At 34.0% G+C, this 25393-nt stretch overlaps 2 long non-coding RNA genes across 2 annotated transcripts in view; one reads left to right on the top strand and one right to left on the bottom strand.

Annotated features, from left to right (window-relative positions):
* The window catches only part of LOC139359481 (uncharacterized), a 38184-nt gene that overhangs the window by 5632 nt on the left and 7159 nt on the right, over positions 1-25393 (bottom strand). Inside the window, exon 2 of the long non-coding RNA XR_011615516.1 lies at positions 15976-16067. This is a non-coding gene — a long non-coding RNA (uncharacterized lncRNA). The remainder of the gene's footprint in view (positions 1-15975; positions 16068-25393) is intronic.
* Positions 1267-3247, top strand: LOC139359332 (uncharacterized). Its single transcript, XR_011615257.1, has 3 exons — positions 1267-1383; positions 2596-2673; positions 3019-3247. It is a non-coding gene; the product is annotated as an uncharacterized lncRNA (long non-coding RNA).

Raw genomic sequence — 25393 nt, forward strand, 5'->3', positions numbered from 1 at the left:
CATTTATCTACGTAGTTACACTTTCTGTGTTTTTTCATTCCTTTAGGTAGATCCAGGTTTCAACATAGTTTCATTTTCTTCTGCTTGAAGTACTTCTTTTTTTTAACACTTGTTTATGCCACAAGACAGCTGATGATTATTAGTCTTCGTATGTCTGAGAAACTATTTTACTTAAATATTTGAATGATAGTTTTGCTAGGAATAGAATTCTATGTTGACAGTTTCTTTTTTGTCCTTTCAGTACTTTTAAAGACATTACTCTGCTGTCTTCTAAGCTAGCTTTCCTAAGAGAAATCTAGAGCTATTACCTTTGATCTTCTGGACATAACATGTCTTTTTTCCCTGAGCTGCTTAAAGTGTTTCTCTTAAACATATATATGGTCACATTCTTCAGAGTACATGATGTTATGTTCATTTTTCCTCAGTCTTTTTTTTTTTCCTCTGGCTCTTATTTTGGATATATTTATTGCTATATTTTTAAGTTTACTAGTCTTTTATTCTCCAATATCTAATCTTGTGTTAATCACATTGCGTCTTTTTCATCTCAGGGATTGTAATTTGTAATTTTTGACTTAGATCTGAACCTTTCTTATGACTTTTATGTCTCTACTGAATAAGTTCAAGATGACTTTTAGATTTTTGAAAGTATGAAATACAGTCATAATAAATGTTTTAATGTTCTTGTCTATGAATTCAATTATGATAATCATTTGAGTTTGTTTCAGTTTCTTGATTTACTAGTATGAGTTGTATCTTCTTGATTTTTTGCATGGCTGTAATTTCAGACATGAATTTTACCTTGTTTAATATTGGATGTTTTTATATTTCTTTAAATAATTTTGAGGGGCATATGTGTGTGTGGGTGAGAGAGAGAGAGAGAGAGAAAGAAACAGATTCACTATATAGAAACCATTGAGTCCTTCATGTCTGGTTTTAAGTTTGTTAGGCAAGACAAGAAATGCATTTATCTGGGTTTAATATATTTTTCTAGCTGGTGAGGCAAGACTTTTCTACTCTACACAATGTCCTCTGAAATAAGATGGTTTGGGTCTGAATAATGATTACAGATGCTGTTTTGGCACTGTGTGGTTTCCGGGCATTTTTTCTTCTAATCCTTTTGGATGGTTCTTCTCCCAGTCTTTGAGTATTTTCTCCCATGCACGTACTGAGCAGTACTTAGTTGAATTCTCTAGGAGATGTTTTTTGCAGTATATGAAATTCTTTCTCTGTGCAGCTCTCATTTTGCAGTTCTTCTGTCTACTTTAATCTCCTTAGCTTCCCCAGACTTTGGCTCTATTTTTTCAACCCAGGGAGGCTGTGGACTCTGTGTGAGTTTTCCCATCCTGCACTGCTCCTGAAAACTTTTTCAGGCAATTAGCTGCGGTAAGTGTAAAATTTAACTGCTTTCTTTCTGTCTTACTGTCCTTCATTGACTGATGCCTAATGCCTTAAGTGTCATTATTTAATATATTTTGTTTAGTTTTTCTGTCCCTTCTTTGTCTTGTTTTTTAAAATCTTTATTTTTATAAAATTTGAGTTTTGTCTAAAACACAAAGTGTGATTCCTAAAATCTTCTCAGTTGTTTAACAAACCATGTAAAAATTATGCATTTTTAGCATTTTAAATGTGATGTTCTGTCTTTTGTATTGATAAGTATTTTCATAAGCTCATCTTTTTCCCTTATGTATTCACTCCTAAAAAATGTCTAGTAGAGACTGGTGTCTCCACATGTATGTACCCAATGTATTTTCTTTTTATTTTATTATGGCACACCTGATTGTTGTTATAATTATAATCCTGGACACAGAATGATAGAATCAAAAGCACAGGGTATCTCAATCAGGTGTTTCTCTGCACAGTGGTTTTCTCTATCTTAGGTGAGGCCACTTTACTAAGGCAAGGGTATCTATTTGACACTACCTTTGTGCCAGGGATATCTTACAAATAAGCCCAGATTACTTTTTAGTGCCATTGTCCCCTGCTTCAAAGATAAGCCTATACTGTGTTGACAGGCTTAGATACTGCTGGAGTAGCCAAATAAAGTCCAATTATGATTCTGTCTATATCTCCATTTGTCTTTTTATCCCAATTATTTGAGAGGCATACTCCTGTCTCTTATGAGAGAATATTACATGATGTATGAGAGAATATAGTCTCTCTAACTTTATATATAGAAGAGATTTAGCATTACGCATTGCACATCAGAATCTTCAGAGCTGATACAGGTATTGCTAAATTATTGGTAATTAAATCTGAATCTAACACAAGGGTGCATATCCAAATACACATCACTTTCTTTTTTAGGAGCTATTTAAAGCTAATTATATTTGAAACTGCAGAGGGAGACAGGCACTCATTTATTTTCTCTCTTTCTCCCTCTCTCTCTCTTTCTAAGATTCTACAAGCTAAGACAGAAAAGGAAAGGACAACAGAAAACAAAATAATTGTTATATCACTAAAACACAAATTTCTATAACAAAAGGAAAATGTTATTATAGAAAAAGCCAGTGGTGCTTTGAAAGAGTACAGTAATTAAAGAATATTAACCTTCAGGCAAATTAGAACAAGAAGTTTTTTCTATTTCCACTCACTCAGAACAAGAACTCTCCTAAGAAGAATGGTATAATTGAGGAGACATGTGAAACAAAAGCATGCTTCCTTAACCAAGAAATGGTAGGTACAGTGTATAGAACCAAACATTACTCTTTTGGCCAAAGGCTGCTTCTAGGGCATTACAGATAATGAATATACTTCCCACTAATCGACTGTGATTCATCAACTTCATAACATAGGGGGACAATATTTTCTTGTTCAAAGAGAGAATCTCTTGAAAGTTTAAGCCAGAAACAATTAAAAGTTACACCAGACACAAGTAAAAGCCAGATATCTCATAAGAAAACCAGAATATGCTCACCATGTTAAGGCATTACTTTGATTTGGATTTCTCCAACTCAGGAAACAACAATCACAACTTGTGGCATATTGGATAAAGTGAAAACTTTCCTTTATGATTTGCAGAGCTCTTCGTAATCCGGCTCCACTTCACCTATCTATTATTCTACCACTGTCAAGCTCTCAAGGAAGAGAAGAATTAACATGAGCTTTGTAGTGTGACCATCCTGGTAATGAATCATGGCAGCCTTTCACTTCAGCCAAGATCTCAGTGACGATGGGTGTCAGGCTATTATCTTCAATGTGAAGACAATGATAGATGACTTTCTAGGTTCTCATCAGCATGTGATTTAGGATACTTTTCTACTACCAAGACAGAGTAGTAGAATGATAGGATCTCTTTTTCCTGGGGTAAGACATTTGGTATAATCTGGGCGTGATCTGGAGAAATAACTAAGAGAGGAATGTCTGGCTTATGGGAAGTAGAATTCAGCTCACGATATTAGAAAATATCAGGGTGAATCCCATGGGCTGAAGGTTAAGGGCCTCGAGTCCGATTGGGAAATATGAGTTAGTGGCAGTGAAATCCAATATAAACACAGTCAGTTGGCCTATTATACTTGTGTAAAAGAGTAGATAAGAACAAATTATATGGAAAGGCTTCAGCTGCAGATGTCTGGGGATCACTCATTGTGCATAGAGTCACTGGGGCTGACTCGAAGGATGTGCACACCTGAGGTTGCTGATAACCACAATTCTGTCTTTGTCTTTGACTTTCAAACTAAAATAGATTTGGAACCTGTGGGCTGCTTGGGAATAAAGGTGAAAATATAGCTGTGAAAAATAAGTGAAGAAGAAACAAGACAAGCTAAGAGCAGCACATTTTTGGACAGATGATACTCAAAACCTACCTACCGATATATTAATACAATAATTTAGAAAGCGACTTGGGATTTATTTGAGCAGTTGTAAGTTTCATAGACAATAGAAATTTTAAAGCTAGCTGCTGATTCACTGACCTTTTATTTTAAAGTCAGGTAGCACTTATTTGTAATGAGAAGCGTATAGATTTAGTCTCTTCTTATCTTCCTATCAGAAAACTTAATGTTGAATCCTTCTAGCTCACAGCTGGACTGTGAACATTGATTACTCTCATGCCCTGCATAGATTTGAGAAATTGTCTTGAATTTTTATTGACTTTATGTGGAATGGTGAGTTACACTAATTAACATGACAAAACTTTGCACTTTGTGGCTTCTTATTTCTGTTTGTTGTAGATCACCTACATTGATACTTCTACAGTTTTCTAGCATTGCATTTGTGTTTTATGGCATTCACTTAGAAAGCCATTAATATAGAGGAAATCCATCTGCCTTTGAAAGGATGTGTCTGTTTTTCTTTTTTCGTTTGCTGTCATTTTTTCCCTCTTTAATTTTTGTGGGTACATAGTAGATGTTTGTATTTATGGGTCACATGAAATATTTTGATATAGGCAAGCCATGCCATCACATAGGGGTCTATTATTATTAATGTACAGCTTTTAAACATTTTCTTATATAATTTTTTTTTTTTTTTTTTTGAGACGGAGTCTCGCTCTGTCACCCAGACTGGAGTGCTGTGGCGCGGTCTCGGCTCACTGCAAGCTCCGCCTCCTTGGTTCATGCTATTCTCCTGCCTCAGCCTCCCGAGTAGCTGGGACTACAGGTGCCCGCTACCACGCCCGGCTAAGTTTTTGTATTTTTAGTAGAGACAGGGTTTCACCATATTAGCCAGAATGGTCTCGATCTCCTGACCTCATGATCTGCCCGCTTTGGCCTCCCAAAGTGCTGGGATTACAGGCGTGAGCCACCGCACCCAGCCATTCTTATATAATTTTAAAGCTGACTGTGGTTTATAGCTTTGTTCTGTTTTTCTTTGTCCTCTCTTAACAAATACCTTCTAGATATTGCTTTAAATGGAAAGTTCCTGCCCATTACTGACTTAGGTTACCCAAACATTTACTCATATGCTAGTTGGAAAGTTGTCATCATTGTTTCATTTCAGGAAATAGAGGCAAACTTGGCGGATTAGTCATTGCATTAATAAAATGGAAGATTTAGCCAGCTTTTAAAAAACTGCACTGGAAACTATGGAGCACTGGGCACCCTAACAATGAAAAGTGAGGGCAGGGGAGGTGGAGACATTGAGATTTGTTTTCTCTCTCTGGCTACTTGAAGCTGCATTTTTCTTTGAAATTTTTCTTCTGGAAATTATATTTTGCTTTATTATACTCTCACATTACCAGACTAATTTAAAAAGACTTCTTTTTTTTTTTTTTTTTTTTTTGCATTTTACATATTTGCCAGGTATGTTCATGGATTACTTCATAAATTATTCCATGAACATTGCATTTTAAAGCTAATGCTGTTGCTTTAATATTTCATTTTTCTATGTGGAATGCTAAATCCCTTCTGATAATAATGTATATTTTATATATTAAAAATTAGAACATATATCATATATTTTTAAAATTTTTTATTGTGTCCTCTGTAGAGTAGCTATTTTGATGATCTAAAAACTTGTAAGATTAGCAGGGCAATTATTTTATCTCAGCTATATAGATGAGAAAACAGACACATACACACTACATTAATGACCTGCTGTGTTCATACAGCTATTATCGGATGGAGTCAGAACTCAAACTCAGGCCGGGCGCGGTGGCTCAAGCCTGTAATCCCAGCACTTTGGAAGGCCGAGGCGGGCGGATCACGAGGTCAGGAGATCGAGACCATCCTGGCTGACACGGTGAAACCCCGTCTCTACTAAAAAATACAAAAAACTAGCCGGGCGAGGTGGCGGGCGCCTGTAGTCCCAGCTACTGGGGAGGCTGAGGCAGGAGAATGGCATGAACCCGGGTGGCGGAGCTTGCAGTGAGCTGAGATCCGGCCACTGCACTCCAGCCTGGGCGGCAGAGCGAGACTCCGTCTCAAAAAAAAAAAAAAAAAAAAAAGAACTCAAACTCAAGGCACAATGCGGTCTGGTAAGTGCCCCCAGTCATAATCCACTTACAAATGCTATGATTAATTTGATTGTGTAAGTTTGTCATATTTGCAAACTGAGACAAAATATGTTGAACATAGCAAATAAAGAATAGTGTAGTTGTTGGAGTATAAAAGATCTGAACATTAACCCTGTCTTTGACACTTGCTAACCAGCTCATTACTAAACTACTTTAAGTGACTCATATCTTTCAAATGAGCATAAAATTCTTTCCAACCTCATAAAATTATTATGAGAATTATAAGAAACAGTGCACATAAGGTGCTTAACATAAGTACCCAACATTGGTAAACAATTAATTATAGATTTCATTAAAGTTTGAATCTAATATAAATGGGCATGTTATAATTTACTGGTCATTGTAGACTAAGATCTAGTTTTTTCCCTACCTCCACTAAAATCCTCCCAGCTTGGTGGACCACTTTGCGTGTCACATTTCCAGCACTCTCTCTGATTGGTAGTCATTTTTTAGGTACCGGCTGTGAACTGTGTGTTATCTTTTCATGTATTCCTCCCTTGTCTCCTCAGTTAAATTTTGCTTTCCGGGCCATGGCTAATTCTGTTTTACTTTCTTTCATTGATTATAGTACAGGGAAGGGACCTTGCCTCCCTGATATTATACCATTCTATGGTAGAAGCATGACAACAATTTTGTGGATGATAAATGAACAACTAGGCCTTAGGAACCAAGTAGTAAGTGCCAGGCAATGTGTGATTGCATGGTCTCATACCACATGTTTCCATACTACATGTTTTGTCTTTCCTCACAGAGGGTAAAGAAGCTAATTTGGCTCGGTTTGAATCTCTAATGTGTAACACAATCTGGAAGTGATTGAGTTTACCTATAATTAATTGATTCCTTTTTTTTCCTACTAGGCAAAATGGGAACTTGAGATAGTATGCAGTTCAGTAATTGAAAAGAAAAAATAAATTTCTCTATAAATAAGCTTTCTGATACGTGCTCTTAGCACACACAGTGTGTATGTGTGTGTGTGCGCGCGTGCACGTGCATGTGTTTATTAAGCCATAACTATGGTAATTATGTGCCTGATTGATAAATATTTTTGACCCTCAGTCTTCTGGGAACATAGGATTGTACTTTCTGGCCTTTTAGTGGCTGACTGAGACCGAGAATCATAATTGGAATTGACATGGTTCCCTTCTGAGACACAAGACTTAATTCGTTGTGTAAGATTTGCATGAGTTCCCTTTTGCCTCCTGCCATGACAGCCATTGACACTGAGTAATAGCTTTTCCATTAGCCTGACTCTCTGGGTGTCCCATTCCAGCACAACCTTGCCCACCCTGACTAGTACAAAAACTTAGAGAAGTTGAAATTAAATTTCTCTTCAGAGCAAGGTGTTAATGTGTACAATTAAGTGTATTCTGCCTACATCCCCCGACACAGGGTATAACGACACTGAAGATCAATCCTTCTCAGACATGCGCCACTTACAAATTCTTCCTCAGGGAAAAGTGAAAGCAGAGCTGCCTTGCCTGAACTGAGAGGTGGAAGATGCACTATTCAGATTTGAAAACAATCCTTTTTTTCCTAAAAAAATTGAAAAGTGTTGTTCCTGATAGAAACATAAGGATATATATTGCTAGTACTTGAAGGCCACCTTATTAAGCTGTTCACATTATTCTGTCTTTTTATCTGTACTACAGATTTACAAACTATATGTAATTATCATCTTTTCACAAATCAAGAACCTATCAATCTCAAATATGTTAACAATTTTGCTCTTCTCAAATGACCAGTACATTTTTAACCACAATCCCAACACATACCTATCTTTTAAACAAAAGTCTTTGATTTCTCTATCAACTCATTTGGTAACTACTGTCTCCAGCCAGTGGAGGCCCAAAAAAGAAGAACATCAGCAGGGGATCCATCTGCATGGGGTTCTTTTGAGGTCCTTAACTTCAGCGTTCAGATTGGTTGGCAGGCTTTAATGTTTCACAAACAATGAGAAAGTTTAAGAGTTTTTAGTACTTACAGACCCTGAGGGGGTACACTGTATGCCTGGAGGCCATACACAGGAGGTCAGGGGGGTGTAAACAGGGGTGAGGGTAGAGCCTAGCAACTAGCAGTATCTATTTGGAATAGGCTGTGGGTCACTTTATGTTCACCAGCAAATGCCAGAATGATCCATTGAAGGGAAGCTGCAGCAAAGCTGGGATCCCAGTCTGTTAAGCAAGAGAGATGTATTTAAGTTGTGTCTTTGGCCACATCTTGAGTCTTTTGGGTGTGAGGTAGAACTGGAAACTGTGTCAAGGGTCACTGAGCCCTGCCTTTGGCACAAGAAAGCTAACCAGTATTCAAAATGCATGCAGAGGCAACATAGAATTACAAGCATCTGCTACAACTTGTCTGACTCTACATTCAATAGACACATTTTACACCACTCCATGTGGTCTCTCATAGAATGGAAATATTTCTGGAAAGAAGAGATCCAAGGTTAAGTCATTCTCCTAAAATATAAAACATCCTTTGGAGAGAAAATATTTAAAGATTATTAATAATCACCTCCAAGCAACACTCTCATCAGTAGGCAAATTAACTTAATGGAAAAGGGGTGTGGTTAAAAAAATATAATACGTCGGTATATCACTGAGTTCTACTACAAGTCCCAGGCTTATGATATTTTCTTTAATTTATTGCCTTGAATTTTTCATTCTCTGAATCCAGATCATTAAATTTTCATTGCACTATGATAATGCTAGAGATGAAACAAGGCTCTCTATTTTAAACTCCAGTTGTTTATCTTTGATCAGTTTATCCTTTGCTTAGAACAAACATGGATCTTTCTGTTTTTTTTTATGTAGTTGTCAAATAAACTTATTCTGTTTTTATGGTATACTTTATATTTTACATATCCATGTATGTTTGCTCTTTCAAAAAGTATACATTCTTTAGAAACACACTTTCTAAGTGCTCTTCTGGGCATTTAGTGCTTAGTAGCTGCTTCACTTTCCTGGACTTATAAGTAAACTATGTTATAAAACTTGAGTAATTGCATAAGTTTTTTAAAGGGTAAAAGGGGTACCCATCACCTCAAGCATTTATCAATTCTTTGAGTTACAAATGCTCCAATTATACTCTTTTAATTACTTTAAAATGTACAATAAATTATTGTTGACTCTAGTCACCATGTTGTGCTGTCAAATACTAAGTCTAATTCATTCTAACTGTATTTCTGTACTCATTACCTGTCCCCACTCCCCCCACCGCACCCACCACCCTTCCTAGCTTCTGGTAATCATCATTCTACTCTCTATCTCCATGAGTTCAATTGCTTTAAGTTTTAGTTCTTACAAATAAGTGACAACATGTGAGGTTTGTCTTTATGTGCCTGGTTAATTTCACTTAACACAGTATCCTCCTGTTCCATCCATGTTGTTGCAAATGACAAGATTCCATTCTTTTTTTATGACTGAATAGTACTCTATAGTGTGTATGTACCACATTTTCAGTATTCATTTATCTGTTGACAGACAAGTAAGTTGCTTCCAAACCTTGGCTATTGTAAATAGTGCTGCAATAAACATGAGAGTGCAGATATCTCTTTGATATACTGATTTCCTTTTTGGGGAGTACTGATAAAAGAAAAGCTTCAGCCAAATTAAATTTAAAGGAGTTTAATTGAGCAATGAATGATTTGCAAATCAGGCATCTCCCAGAATCACAGCAGATTCACAGAGACTCAGGGCAGACACATAGTGGAAGAAGATTTATAGACAAAAAAAGGGAAATGACGTACAGAAATTGAAAGTGACGTACAGAACAGCTGGATTGGTTACAGCTTGGTGTATGCCTTATTTGAACATACTTTGAACACACAGCGGTGTATGAAAGGTTGAAGTATGGCTGCTAGGATTGGCCAAGAGTTACCTATTGTTACAGGTGCATACTACTAAGTTAGGTTTTCAATTTTGTCTGCCTATTAAGCTAGGTTACAGTTTATCACCAAGGACTCAAATATAGAAGTACAGAGTCCTTTTCAGGCCATATTTAGTTTGTTTTAACAGTATATACCTGGTAGTGAGATTGCTGGATCATGTGGTAGTTCTATTTTTAGTTTTTTGAGAAACCCCCATACTGTTCTCCATAGTGATTTACTAATTTACATTCCCACCAGCAGTGTACAAGTGTTCCTTTTTTCCCACATTCCTACCAACATTCATTATTGCCTGTCCTTTGCATAAAAGCCATTTTAACTAACATGGAAGTGTAGTTGTGATTTCATTGTAGTTTTGATTTACATTTCTCTGACAGTCAATGATATTGAGCACCTTTTCATATACCCATTTGCCATTTGTATGTCTCCTTTTGAGAAATGCTTGTTCATATCTTTTGTCCATTTTTAAGTCAGATTATTAGGTTTTTTTTCCTATGGAGTTATTTGGACTCCTTATACATTCTGATTATTAATTCTTTATCAGATGGATACAATGTAGATATGTTCTCCCATTCTGTGGGTTGCTTTTTCAGTTTGTTGATTGTTTCCCTTGCTGTGCAGAAGCTTGTTAACTTAATGTGATGCTATTTGTCCATTATCACTTTGATCACCTGGAGTAATCAGTTTTGTTCCTTGGAATTATCCAGATCAGTTATTCATATTTTCTATATTTATGCTAATTTATAAAAATCCCAAACACATATATGCTATAAACCATCTTTCATGGAAAGGGAATTGATTTTAGAATTGAATTAATGGGGAATCATTGAAAGGTCTTATGTACCTAAATGATCAATAGTTAAATCTCAATATCCAACCCTTAAAAATGAACATTTTTGTGTATCAGCTGTTACACAGTTTCAGCAATCCTTACTACTATTCGACTCAGCAATCCGATTACTGGATATATACCCAGAGGAATATAAATCATTCTGCCATGAAGACACATGCATGCAAATATTCTTTGCAGTGCTATTCACAGTAGCAAAGACATAGAATCAACCTAAATGTCCATCAGTGGCAGATTAGATTAAGAAAATGTGGTACCTATACACTATAGAATACTATGCAGCCATAATAAAGAATGAGATCATGTCATTTGCAGTATCATAGATGGAGATGGAGGCTATTTTTCTTAGCAAACTAATGCAGGATGAGAAAACCAAATACTGCATGTTCTCACTCAGCGGTGAGAGCTAAATGATGAGAACTCACAAACACAAAGAAGGGAACAACAGGCACTGGGGCCTACTTCAGGGTGGAGGGTGGAAAGAGGGAGAGGAGCAGAAAAAAAAATGGATACTAGGCTTAATATCTGGGTGATGAAATAATCTGTACAAAAAACCCCTATAATACAAGTTTACCTACATAACAAACCTGCACATGTACCCCGAACCTAAAAGTTAAAAAAGAAGGCAGTAGCAAAAGGAAAAATAAAGAGTTAAAAAAAAAATACTGAAGCAGCCCTCTAACTGGCCTGTTTTCTTTACTCCCTATGATGCCAAATAAAAGGCATTCATAGGCTGGATCCAAGTGGATAGAATATTGAAATTCATAATTTATCATTCACTTCTGGTGTTTCTCTAAACTTCATGTGATAAACCGTCAGGTATTTTCTCAACCATGTTTCTTTCTCTCTCTTCGTGGAATACAAGTTATCCAAGTTTCCAAAATCCTGCTTATATCTTTGAAAGTTCACTTACACAATCTCATTAACTCCTCTTTTGTATTCACAGGAATTTAAATGATGATAAGTTCAACTCCTCTAAATAATTATAAATGAATTTTTTTTATTATAAATATCTTGTTCCCAGACAATTTTAACAAGGACCAACAGAGTCCAAACTTCAATGAACTTGACTTTGTCTTTAGGTTACATTAAGAATAAACATATTCTCTCTCTTATTCATGATCTCAAATCATGTTCGATTTACCATTATATTGTCTCACCGGACAATAAGATGGAATGAGCATGAATTGGTAGTATAAACTTGAACAGTCATGACTTCAAAGACATTTTAAATGTCCTATTATGTTATCACTTTTCCTGAAGCGGTGAAGCCTAGGAATATTTCATCTAATGATCTGTTTTGATTACCGTCTGTGGTTTTCCTGCACTTTCATGCAGACTTAAGTACATTTTTAGAACTCTCAACCATCTCTCAAATAAATCTTCCTTCCTTTTTCTCTCATGGAGATAGCACGGTTTTCAGATGAAAGCCCTCATCCACACACAACCCTTTTTTCTTTTGTGTTTTCCATTTTATTTTAAAAATCAAAATCTTGTACTCATGTGTGAGTGTATGTGCTATATTAAAAGTTGATCCAATTTCACTCTTGGAAGCTTGTTTCCTTTCTAATGAATGCACAATAGTTTTTTCGTCGCATACAAAATTCTGAGACCATCTTACTCTTTCTGTGAGTCAACCTAATTTTCACTATTAGAGTCTTCTAGGCACAGGACACTTTTATTTGTTTCAGATTTTTTAGAATTTATGTTTTTTTCTTTTACAAACCAAAAACTGGTCAACCTTTAGAATTACTTCATCAGATTTCAATATGGGGCACTGATATTACTCAAAATACAACAATAGGCCAAGTTGCTTAATATTTCTATTTAATTTATCTAAAAAGCAGGAGTGGTATTATTATCTACTTTATATTTTTTGTGGAATATTTGATCTCTTTAGTCTTTTCAGAGGCAATAGAGAAGTACAAGAAAGGTGGAATAAAGCAGAGTAAGAAATTATTGCAAGTATAGAGGTCTGTATTTCTTGTCTCTAGAATCAATTATTAGATTGCCATGGTGGATAATTGTTTTGAATATTATGATTTCAACATCATATCCCTTTCCAGGTATGTTTTCATATATAATTTATAAACTACTCAGAAATATATATTTCTATAAAATTAACTTCTGGCTGAACGAGCTGAACACCACTTTGGCAGAAATGAGCTTCGTTTTTTAACATCATTATTCCTATTTTCATCATAGATAATTATCTTTGATTTTTAGCAAAATTCACTGTTTGCTTTAAGTAAAATTAACTATTTCTTACGGCAGTTGATACAAACACTACATTGACAGTTAATATACTTTATTTGTTAGAATTTTTTTTCTCCTTAACATGACATACATGTAACAATTAGTATTGTGATACTGTACCAAGGAAGTTATGATTTGGATTCCAAAGCATTCTTCTACTCAATTCATTATTTAGACCTTTGGAGTATCTGTTCTTTGTTCTTCAATTGGTATTTGTGATGATAAGATAATAATACTCAAAAATTGACCCAGTATTGAACTCAGTAAACTTCGACCTCAATGATATGCCATATGCCTAAAATAGGTAACATTTGACAACCATCGTGTGCTCATAAAAACCACAGAATTTGAAGAAAGGATATCAGGATGACAAAAGCAATTTAGGAAAACATTCAGAACATCATATTTCAAATAAACTAGAAAACCATTTTGAAATATATCAAGTGCAGGCCAGTCATGGTGACTCACACTTGTAGTCCCAGAATTTTGGGAGGCCGAAGTGGGCTGATCCTTTGAGCCTAGGAGTTTGAGATCAGTGTGGGCTATGTGGTGAAACCCTGTCTCTACCGAAAACAAACGAACGAACAAACAAAATAGCTGGGCCTAGTGGAGCACACCTGCAGTCCCAGTTACTTGGCGGGCTGAGGCAGGAGAATCACTTGAGCCTGGGAGGTAGAGGTTGCAGTGAGCCAAAATCATTCCGTGGCACTTCAGCTTGGGTGATGGGAGTAAAACTCTAAGAAAAAAAATCTCTCTCTCTCTCTCTCTCTCTCTCTCTCTCTCATGGGCAATTATGTTGAGAACAAGTTTAATCTTATTGTGTCAAAACTGTGCTTCATTTGTAGTTTTATTTTTTCTGTTTCTTTTGTGTACATTATAATGTAATTCATAAATATACTAAACATATTTTATTAATAAATGTATTAAATTGTCCTGTATATAAGTGAAAAGGCATGTAACTGATTTTCAAATGAATTAAGTAGTGGTCACAATTCTATATCTAATTAGTTGAATCTATGGGAAATAACATAGTTGTGATTCCTTTATATAGAAGATGACAACCTGTCTCCCATGATTGCAGGGAGAGAAAGCCAATGAATGTAAAAATACTATGTGTGTAAATTATTGAACTTAACTCTTCTCTTCAGAACAGTATGCGTCTCTTTTGACTTTAAGTTCAATTTCAATCACATGACTAGGCAACTTTCTTATAGGTTGTAGGTGCCAAACTGAGGGGAAAAGGCAATGCTTGCCAACTTCTGTGATCAATTCCATATCTTTGATCCTCAGTATATGGCTTGGTGGGGGGAGAATGTTGGATATTTTGACTGTAAAGAGTAATATGAACTGGTTCTAGCTCATAGTAATCCACAGAGGGACCTGATACAACCAGAATTCCAAGATCAACTCTGCTACTTACAAGTCATATGCCCTTGAGAAGCTAACACAACCTTTTTACATTTTTCTTTTAATTTCTTAATAAAAATGGACGAGCTTTGAGGAATAAATAACAAAATAAAAATGTGTATAAAACATTTCATGATACCTGAAATATTATAGCTCCAAGCCAACTAGTAGGTGATTTCTTGTTTTTCTTTATTTCTCTTCCTTTCTTCCTTCCTTCCTTCCTTCCTTTCTTTCTTTCTTTTTCTTTCTTTCTTTCTTTCTTCCCTTCCTTCCTTCTTTCCTTCCTTCCTTCTTTCCTTTCTTTTCTTTCTTTCTTTCTTTCTTTCTTTCTTTCTTTCTTTCTTTCTTTCTCTTTCTTTCTTTCTTTCTCTTTCTTTCTTTCTTTCTTTCTTTCTCTCTCTTCCTCTTCTTCCTTTTTCTTTTTCTTTTTCCTTTCTTTCTTTATTTCTTTCCCTCTTTCTTTCCTCAAATTGATATGTTTTTAGGCATTAACCATATTTCATTTTATTGTGATGTCTTAAGACAAGAGGAATATTCTTGTTTGGTCCCTAACTCATTTGAAATGCAGTCCTTATACTTGTACATTCGTTGTTCCTCTCTTACAGTTCTTGAATTTCTATGCTTTATTTTATTCCTTCCTGAAATCTTTGGATTACATAGTTGTTAACACAATCCTTGTCACCTGTGTGTTGCCTGCTGTTGATTATTTCAAAATATATATGTTGCAAGCAGAATACTTATATTCTTCATAAAGGAGAAGATGCATATCTTCTACTTTTATTCAAATGTCTTATTCCTTTATTCTCTTACAATGGTAATATTTTCCATTCATCTATGACTGTTAGAAAAAATATTAATATTGTCTGAGTTGTAACTGCCCTACCTCTATTTTTAGGACTTAAGTTATGACATCACATTTATTTACTTGGATGGTATATTTATACTGCATGGTTTTGAGTCCATCATCATTTCAAATTCACTATTCAAGTCATATATCAGTTTATATATCAAATTTGCTGTTTGCCACCTGTCACTTAGATAAATGACCTCTCTGTTGTTACCAAAGAGCTATAAAAATAGATTAGGCAGAACAATCTTTATATGGAATCTTGAGATAACCATGAGAAATCACCTAGCCAGTTGATCACAATTCTATTCACATTTAGGTAAAGTCACCCAATTGATTTCTGATTTAATAAATTGCTGTTACATTTCACCTCTAATTTTCTTGTAGCTACAAGTATCTCATAAGAAATATGATCAAATGCCTTTCTGATAAGCATGACTACCACAGTTAGATTTTTTATATCTACCAATCTATTTCCCAAGGAAATGAATGGGTTAATGTGATAGTATGCATTCATACCAACCCAGCTTATGCCTAGTAGTTCTTGATTCTAGAATATTTTCCAGGATCTACATTAAATGATACAATCCCCAGTTTATTTACTTTATTTTTAGTATACACTGTGAAAAATCAAGATTTTGTTTACCAATTTTCAGAGTTTTTTATCCTATTCTCAATAACAATCAATAATCATCAACAGCCATAAGAAATCTTGCTTACTAGGTCTTTCGTTCTAGCATCAAATTTGTCGGCTGAGGGACTTGAAACAGTTAGTTACTCACCTTACATCTCCTGACCAATCTTGAGCATGATCTTGGGGCACTTTCTCCTATATTAGTGTTTGCACTACTATTTTAGTCCAGTGGTCATTTCACTTGACAAATAAGACAAAAGCAAAAGATGAGTTAAAGTGTTCTGGTTTTTTATTCAATTCATCATTTAGTAGCTTTAATCCCTCTTTGAAAAAAGCTTGAACATAAATAAAATAAGAAAATCATCACTGCTATGCCCCAAGCTGAAGAACTATATTTTCCTTGATCTTCTTTTGTGCTGAAAATAACAAAAAGATGGATTTATGTTTAACTAACAATTTTGTGACTTCACTTCATTTTGAAAAATTAGCATTAATGCTGTAATTATTTTCATTTTACAAGTCCTCATTATATTTATCCTTGATTATCTTTCTACCTGTTTAAATATGGTTTTAAAATGTGAACTGATTAACATGCAAAAGCTCCTAGTATGCTGTACATCACATTAGATCTGAAGAATAAATTCAAATTTCCTTCATACTGATTCATTGTCTGGTCCTGGAAAAGTCACTGATTCTCTCAGAGCCTTAGTTTTATTATCCGTGAAATGAGCATAATAAAACATCTACCTCAACTCTTAATTTAAAGTGGCATCTAAGACTTCCTTTCAAAGGCAGACAGAAACCATCAGAAGATCCTTTCTCCAGCTACTCTGGATAAAGTATAATAATATTTTATATATGTGACTAAATACAAAATCCAGAGAGATGAGTTTTACAGTATCTGATATTAAGATCTCAAAACCATATAGTGAGAGTTTTTAAAAGCCCAGCAAAATCACAATGGTAGTGAAACAGGGTATATAACATAGAGAATTTTATTTTATACCAGTGAGGAAAATATGGAAAGGGAAGAAACAAAGTGTCTATCCTTTTTTTTTAAATAAAGCATGGTAAAATGATTGGGAAAGCTATTTTATTAGATTAAATATTAGCAGTTTAGTCTTATATACTACGGAATATTTTTTCCTAAAATTAAACATTTAATTTGATTTGATCCAATATAATTTCATTGTTTTATTTTGACACTTGATATTTTGATAATGTTTGTATATTACCTATATAAAACTATATGTGCATGGCTGAAATGATGAAATTATTATATTCTCATATGCAATTTTTCATCTATACATATGACAGGGTTGCATTATTTCACTTAGGATTTTCTTAGAGTGTCGAATTGCTTACAACAGGTTTGCAAAATGATTTCTACAGCTTCCACAGTTTTATCTGATTTATATTAGTATGTACAATATTGGGATGATGTGTTCCTTAAAGAGTAAAAAATAGTTACATGAGTTTCCTGATGATGACAGTGATGGGCTGTGATGTTTTAGGAAGATTCCTGGCAGTGATAGTAAATAAAGTGTTTTCCTTAAAGTCACACACCTAGTGATTGTAGAGCCAGAATACAAACCTTTGTGACTCGAAATTCCGTGCTTCCGACAAATAAGGTCAAAGAGTAAAAGAAACTAAACTCAGAAAGTAGGATGTATAAATGGAATAAAGAAGACAGGCATGAGAAGTATTATGGGAGCTGTATTTATAAGATACAGAACCTGATTGAATATGATGGCATACAAGGAATTCATAAAATATTGGTTGATGGGAAATTATTCATTACAGAGATAATCAGAAAACTGATAATGTGTCCTACATTATTTAAAAGGAAATTTAAGAGAAATGTGACTGAGCAAAAAGGGCACAGAGTAGTGGTCAAACACATCCATAGTTTGTCTTTCTGTATTTTGTCCTGCAGCTGACCCTTTGGAAAGAGTTTGGTCTCTACTAAACATTTCATGGCAGAAAGTAGATGTGATTCACCCGTATGTCTTCTTGGTAGTAGAACTCTCACTGAAAATTTTTCAGCTAGTCTGTAATTATTGAGTCTTAAAAACAAAGTGGAATAATTTGACAATAGTGTCAAATTTGAGAGGTGCTTTCTTTGAGAAAAATATTAGCTACCATATATCTGTTTCTAATCATTAATCCTTGAATATATGCCTATAGTATCATAAGATGGTGATAGAAACTTCCCCAGAATCTTATACCCACTGAAGTATCAGTAGGATTAAAAAGCATGGCAGCATTTTGAAGGACAGTGAGCAAATTATGTGACATTGTGATAAGATTGTCAGGGCTACTTGTCCCCAACTTAAGGACATGTAAGAATACCTAATGTATCCAACCAATATTTGACTTAAAGTAAATGAATAAAAGGTTTAGAAAAAAATCTCATGAGATGATCAATTGTATTACTTCTGATCAAGCTATACCATAAACCTTTGTGTTGAGATAATCAACTCCTGTCCAAATGGGCTTGGAGAAGGCATGTCATATGGGCAAGATAAGGGTTGGTTTACTGGAGGAGACAAAGCTTGAGTAAGACTTACTTAAAGGATGAATCTTTTTTTTCTTCATTTTTTCCCCTTCTTAGATTTTTAAAAATGAGATGTAATTTACATACCATAAAATTCACTCTTTTAAAGTGTGAACTTCAGTGATTTCAGATATTCAAGAGTTGTGTAACCACCACCACTATTTAATTCAAACAAAATTTCACCATCCCAAAAAGAAACCGTGTACTTATTAGCCATCATTTTCCATTCTGCATTCCCCACTCAGTCATTAGAAATTACTGATCTACATTCTAGTTATATGGATTTGGCTATTCTGGGTATTCCATATAATTTAAATAATACAATTTGTGATCTTTTGTACCTAATTTCTTTCACTTTCTTTCAAGGTTTGTCCATGTCATAGGTTGCATTAGTAACTCATTCTTTTTATTTCTGAATAACATTTCATTGTATGAATGTACCACATTTTGCTTATTCATTTGTCATTTGAAGGACATTTGGGATATCCACCTTAGGCCAATTATTAATAATACTGTTATGAACATTTATGTCTTTTATATTATTATTTTCAAATACACTTTAACTTTATTTTTTACAGCAATTTTAGGTTCATAGGAATATTGAGTAAAAGATACAGGGATTTCCTATATACTCCCTGCCCTCACGCTTGCATAGCCTCCTCCATTATGAATATTCCTCATCAGAGTGGTACATTTGTTAAAACTGATGAACCTACATTGACATATCATAATTATCCCAAGTCCATACTATAAATTAGGGTTCATTCTTGATGTCATACCTCAATAATTACAGGCTACCTGAAAAATTCTTTGAGTTTAGACAAATGTATAATCATATTTATCCACCATTCTAGCATCCTACCAACCAGTTTCACCATTCTAAAAATCCTCTGTGTCTGCCTATTCATTCCTACGTCCTCTTCAACCCCTGACAACCACTGTTTTTCTTTTTTTGTCTCTCTGGTTTTGCCTTTCTAGAATGTCACATAGTTAGAATCATGCAGTATGCAGCCTTTTAAGATTGACTCATTTTACTTAATATACATTTTAAGTTTCCTTCATGTCTTTTCATCCTTCATGAATAGCTCATTTGTTTTTAGTGCTGAACAATATTTCATTGTCCAGAAGTACCACAGTTGATTAATCTCTTCACCTACTGAAGGGCATCTTAGTTGGTTCCAGTTTTTGCAAATATTAATAAAGCTACTATAAGCATCTATGTGTAGATTTTTGTGTGTCCATAAGTTTTCAACTTCTTTGGGTAAATTTGAAGGGATGAGATTGTCAGATTATATGGTAAGACTATGTTTAGTTTTGTAAGAAACTGCCAAATTGCTTTCCAAAGGGCTGTTTCAAAGTGATGTTTGGAAAATGGCTTTTTCAAAATTTTGTTCTTACCAGTAATTAATGGAAGTGTATCTTGCTCCACATCCTCTCCAACATTTGGTATTACCAGTAGTTTTGGTTTTGGCCATTCTAATAGGTGTGCAGTGGCATCTCATTGTGCTTAAATGAGAATTCTTGGGGTTTTTTTGGTTTTTGCTTTTCAAATATTCTCACCCATTCTTTGAGTTGTCTTTATACTTTCTTGATGATGTCCTTTGAAGCATTAATATTTTAAATTTTGATAAAATTTAGTTTATCCTTTTTTTGTACAAAGCTTGTGTTTTGGTATCATATGTAAAAAACTTATTTTAAGGTCATGACATTTTATGCCTATATTTTTAAGAGTTTTATAATTTTAGTTTTTATGTTTATATAAGTGATACATTTTCAGTGAGTTTTTGTGTATAGTGTGAGGTAATGGTCCAGTTTAATTTTTTTCCATGTAAATAGCCAGGTTTTCTAGCACTATTTATTGAAAAAGAATGTTCTTTTCATTTTGAATTGTCTTGGCATCCTTTTGAAAAATCAATTGAATGTAAATATAAAGATTTATTTCTGAACTCTCAATCTTCTGCATGATTTACATATCTATCTTTATGTTAGTACCACCACTGTAGCTTTGCAGTAGGATTTAAAGTTTAAAACTGTAACTCCTCCAAGATTTATTTATTTCATTTATTCAAGATTATTTAGGCTACTCTTGCTTCATTGCATTTCCATATGAATTTTAAGATCAATTTATCAATTTCTGGAAAAAAGTTGAGATTTTAAGAGGGTTTACAGTGAATCTGTAGATTAATTTTTAACATTTTCTAAACAAAATTAAGTCTAGACCATGAACATGGTTTTTCCTTTTAATAATATCATCTTTATTTTCATTAAATGATGTTTTCAAGTTTTCATTGTGTAATATAAGTCTTTCATGTGTGTCAACAAGTTCATTCCAAGGTATTTTATTCTTTTTGATGCTATTTTCTTAATTTCATTATCAGTTTGTTTATTGCTGGTTATAGAAATAGTTTATTTTTATCTTGATATTTTGTCCTGCAACCTTGCTGAAATAATTTTTGTGTTTTATTCCTTAGAATTTTCTACATACAGGATCATGTCATTTTTAAATAGAGGTAGTTTTACTTTTTGCTTTTCAAAATCTGGATTTTTTTATTTTTGCACCTATTTTTTACTGAATGTAGTCTCCCACTACAATGTTAAATAGAAGTGGCAAGTGTGAACGTCTTTAAACTTTTTATTTTTTTTTCCTGTTGTGAGGAGGTAAGCTTTCTGTTTTTTGTGTGTGTGGTTTTTTGTTTTGTTTTGTTTTGAGACGAGTCTCGCTCTGTCGCCCAGACTGGAGTGCAGTGGCGCGATCTTGGCTCACTGTAAGCTCCACCTCGCGGGTTCACGCCATTTTCCTGCCTCAGCCCCCCAAGTAGCTGGGACTACAGGCATGGGCCACCACACCTGGCGAAATTTTTTTTTTTTTGTATTTTTTTTAGTAGAGATGGGGTTTCACCGTGTTAACTAGGATGGTCTCGATCTCCTGACCTCGTGATCCGCCTGTCTCAGCCTCTCAGAATGCTGTGATTACAGGTGTGAGCCACTGTGCCCGGCGAAGTTTATATTATTAATATATTATACTAATATATTTGTCCGCATTGCCTCACCCTTGCGTTTAAGGAATAATGCAAGGGTGATTCAATGGACACATTCAATGTACCCATTTGCTTATAATATGTAACTTCTTCTATGTTGCTGAACTCCTTTGGCTAGCATTTTATTGATTTCAGCATCTATGATCATAATGAATGTTATTCCGTGGTGTTATTTTCTTGTGATGTCCTTTTCTGTTTTTGGTGTTAGGGTAAAACTGGTCTCACAGTTGAAAAGTGCCTCCCTCCTTTCTCGTTTTGGAAGAGTTTGTAAAATATCGGTGTTAATTCTTCTTCAAATGTTTGGTGGAATTCACAAGTGAAGCCATCTGTTCATGGGTTTTTATTGTGGAAAGTTTTTATTTTAAATTATTTTTTATTACTATTTAAATTGCTCTACTTCTCATAAGTCTATTCAGACTTTTTTTTATTTCCCCTTAATTTAGTTTCAGTGGTTTAAGTCTTTCCAGAATTTTTTGCATTTCATGTAAGTTATCTACTTTGCAGGTACAAAAATGTTCATTTTATTCACTTATACTCCATTTTATTTCATAAGTTTGGAAATAATTTCCTATTTTCCACTCCTGTTTAAAAACTGACTTTTCTGTTTGTTTTCTTTTTCAGACTAGTTAAAAGTTAATGATTTAAAAATAGTTTCACAGAACCAACTTTTATTTTTATTTGTTTTCTCTATACTATCTTTCTATTTTCTATTGTATTAACTCCTACTCTAATTTTCACTAGTTCTTCTACTTGCTTTAAATTTAGTTTTCTCTTATCTAGAAAAAAACTCGAAAGGTTTTGTAGGTAGAGTATTAGGTTATTGATTTAAAATCTTTCTTTAAAAAAAAAAATAGAAAGCTCCAAATTTCTTTCAGCCTTGCTTTAACCACACCAAATAATTTCTTTATGTTGTGTATTTGCTTTCATTCATCTCAAAATATTGTTTTAGCAACCTTTTTTTTACTATTTTTTATTTTTAATTTTAGTAGGTACATGATAGATGTATATATTTATGAGGTACATGAGATAGAGGCATACAATGCATAATAATCATGTCATAAAAATGGGGTATCCATCCCCTCAAGAATTTATTCTTTGTGCTACAAGAAATTCAATTATACTGTTTTAATTATTTTTACATGTACAATTAAATTCTTATCGACTATAGTCACTCTGTTGTGCTATCAAATACTAGGTCTTGTATGTTCTTTCTGTTTTTTTAGGGGTACCCATTAACCATTTCCACCTCACCCCACCCCCCACTACCCTTCCCAGCCTCTGGTTATAATCATTCTACTCTCTGTCTTCATGAGTTCAATTGTTTTGATGTTTAGATCCCACAGTAAGTGAGAACTTGTGATATTTGTCTTTCTGTGCCTGACTGATTTCACTTAACATAATGACCTCTAATTCCATCTAGGTTGTTGCAAATGACAAGATCTTATTTTTTTAATGAATGTATAGTACTCCACTGTGTTATAAGTACCATATTTTCTTCATCCATCCAACCTTAGGCCACTTAGGTTGGACCCAACTTTTGGCTGTTGTGAATAGTGTTACAATAAACATGGGAGTGCAGATATCTCTTTGATATACTGATTTCTTTTGGGTATAAACATACCAGTTGGATTGCTGGATCATATAGTAGCTGTTTTTAGTTTTTTGAGAATCTCCAAACTGTTTTCCACAGTGGTTGTACTAGTTTATGGTCCCAACAACAGGCTATGAGGGGGTCCCTTTTCTCCACATCCTCACCAGCATTTGGTATTGCCTGTCTTTTGGATAAAAGACATTGTAACTGGAGTAAGATGATATCTCATTTTAGTTTTTATATGCATTTCTCTGATCATCAATGCTTTTGAACACATTTTCATGTTTCTATTTGTCATTTGTACATCTTCTTCTGAGAAACGTCTATTCAAATCTTTTGCCCATTTTTCAATATGATTATTAGATTTTTTCCAGAATTATGTATTCTGGTTATTAATCCCTTGTCAGGTAGGTAGTTTTCAAATATTTTCTCCCATTCTGTGGGTTGTTTGTTCACTTTGTTGATTATTTTCATTGCCGTGCAGAAGCTTTTTATCTTGATGTGATTCTGTTTGTCCATGTTTGATTTGGTTGCCTGTGCTTGTGGGGTATTACTCAAGATTTGCCTGAAATGATGTCTTGGAAAGTGTTTCTAATTTTTTTGTAGTCGTTTCATAGTTTGAGGTCTTAGACTTAAGTCTTTAAATTACTTTGATTTGATTTTTGTGTATGACAAGAGATAGGGGTCTAGTTTCATTCTTCTGCATATGGAAGTCTAGTTATCCCAGAACCGTTTATTAAAGAGGCTATCTTTTCCCCATTGTATGTTCTTGGCACCTTTCTCAAAAATGAGTTCACTGAAGATGTGTGAATTCATTTTTGGGTTTTCTGTTCTGTTCCATTGATGTATATGTCTGTTTTTATGCCAGTACCATGCTGTTTTTATTACTATAATTCTGTAGTATAATTTGAAGTCAGATAATGTTATTTCTCCTGTTTTACTCTTTTTGCTTTAGATAGTTTTGGCTATTCTGGGTCTTTTGTGGTTCCATATCAATTTTAGGATTTTTTTTCTATTTCTGTGACCAATGACATTTGTGTGTTGATAGGGATTATATTAAATCCATAGATATCTTTGGATAGTATGGATATTTTAGCAATATTAATTATTCCAATTTATGAATATGGAATGTCTTTCTATTTTTGGCATCCTCTTCAATCACTTTCATCAGTGTTTTACAATTTTTATTGTAGAGATCTTTCACTTTTTTGGTTAAGTAAATTCCTATATACTTATATATTTAATTTTATTGTGGCTATGGTAAACAGGATGACTTTCTTGATTTCTTTTTCAAATTGTTTCCTGTTGACATATACAGATGCTACTAATTTTTGCATGTTAATTTTTATCCCACAATTGTAATGAATTTGTTTTTCAGTTCTAAATTTTTGGGGGGTATTTATAGATTTTTCTAAATGTAAAATCATATCGTCTGCAAACAAGGATAATTTGACTTCTTTCTTTCCAGTTGGATGTCCTTTAGTTCTTCCACCTGTGTCATTGCTCTAGCTAGAACTTTTAATACTATGTGGAATAACTATGGTAAAAGTGGGCATCCTTGTCATTCTCCAGATCTTAGAGGACAGCATTTCAGTTTTTCCACATTTTGTGTGATACTAGCTATGGGTCTGTCCTATATGACTTTTAGTATGTTGATGTATTTCCTTCTATATCCATTGTTTTAAGGGTATTTTTAAATCATGAAAAGATATTGAATGTTATCAAATGCTTTTCAACATCAATTGATACAATCAAATAGCTTTTGTCATTCATTCTGTAGATATGAGTTATCACATTGATTGATTTGTGTATGTTAAACCATCCTTGCATCTCTGGGATAAATCCCATTTGGTCATGATGAATAATCTTTTTATTGTATTGTTAAATTCAATTTGCTAGTATTTTATTGATGATGTTTACATCAATCATCATTAGAGATATTGACCTTTAGTTTTCTTTTTGTGATGTGTCTATGTCTGTTTTTTTTTGTTTTTTTTTTTTTTAAATCAGGGTTATATCTGGCCTTGTAGGATGAGTTTGGAAGTATTTTCTCCTCCTTCATTTTTTGGAAACAGTTTGAGTATGAATAGTATCAGCTCTTCTATAAATGTTTGGTAGAGTTTTGCTTGTTTGGGAATGAATGCCTTTATTTCTCTTTCATATTGGAAGGATATTTTCATCAGACATATTAGTGTACGGTGAAAGGTTTTTGTTTTTTTTTCCCTTCAGCACCTTAATATGTCATGTCACTCTTTCATGACCTATAAGGTTTATACCGAAAAGTCTGCTTCCAGATGTGTTGGAACTCCATTGTATATTTGTTACTTTGCTCTAGATGCTTTTACTCTTTACTTTACTCTTGACTTTTGAGAGTTTAATT

This window comes from Macaca nemestrina, chromosome 17 (genome assembly GCF_043159975.1).
Source record: "Macaca nemestrina isolate mMacNem1 chromosome 17, mMacNem.hap1, whole genome shotgun sequence".
NCBI classification, from domain to species: domain Eukaryota; kingdom Metazoa; phylum Chordata; class Mammalia; order Primates; family Cercopithecidae; genus Macaca; species Macaca nemestrina.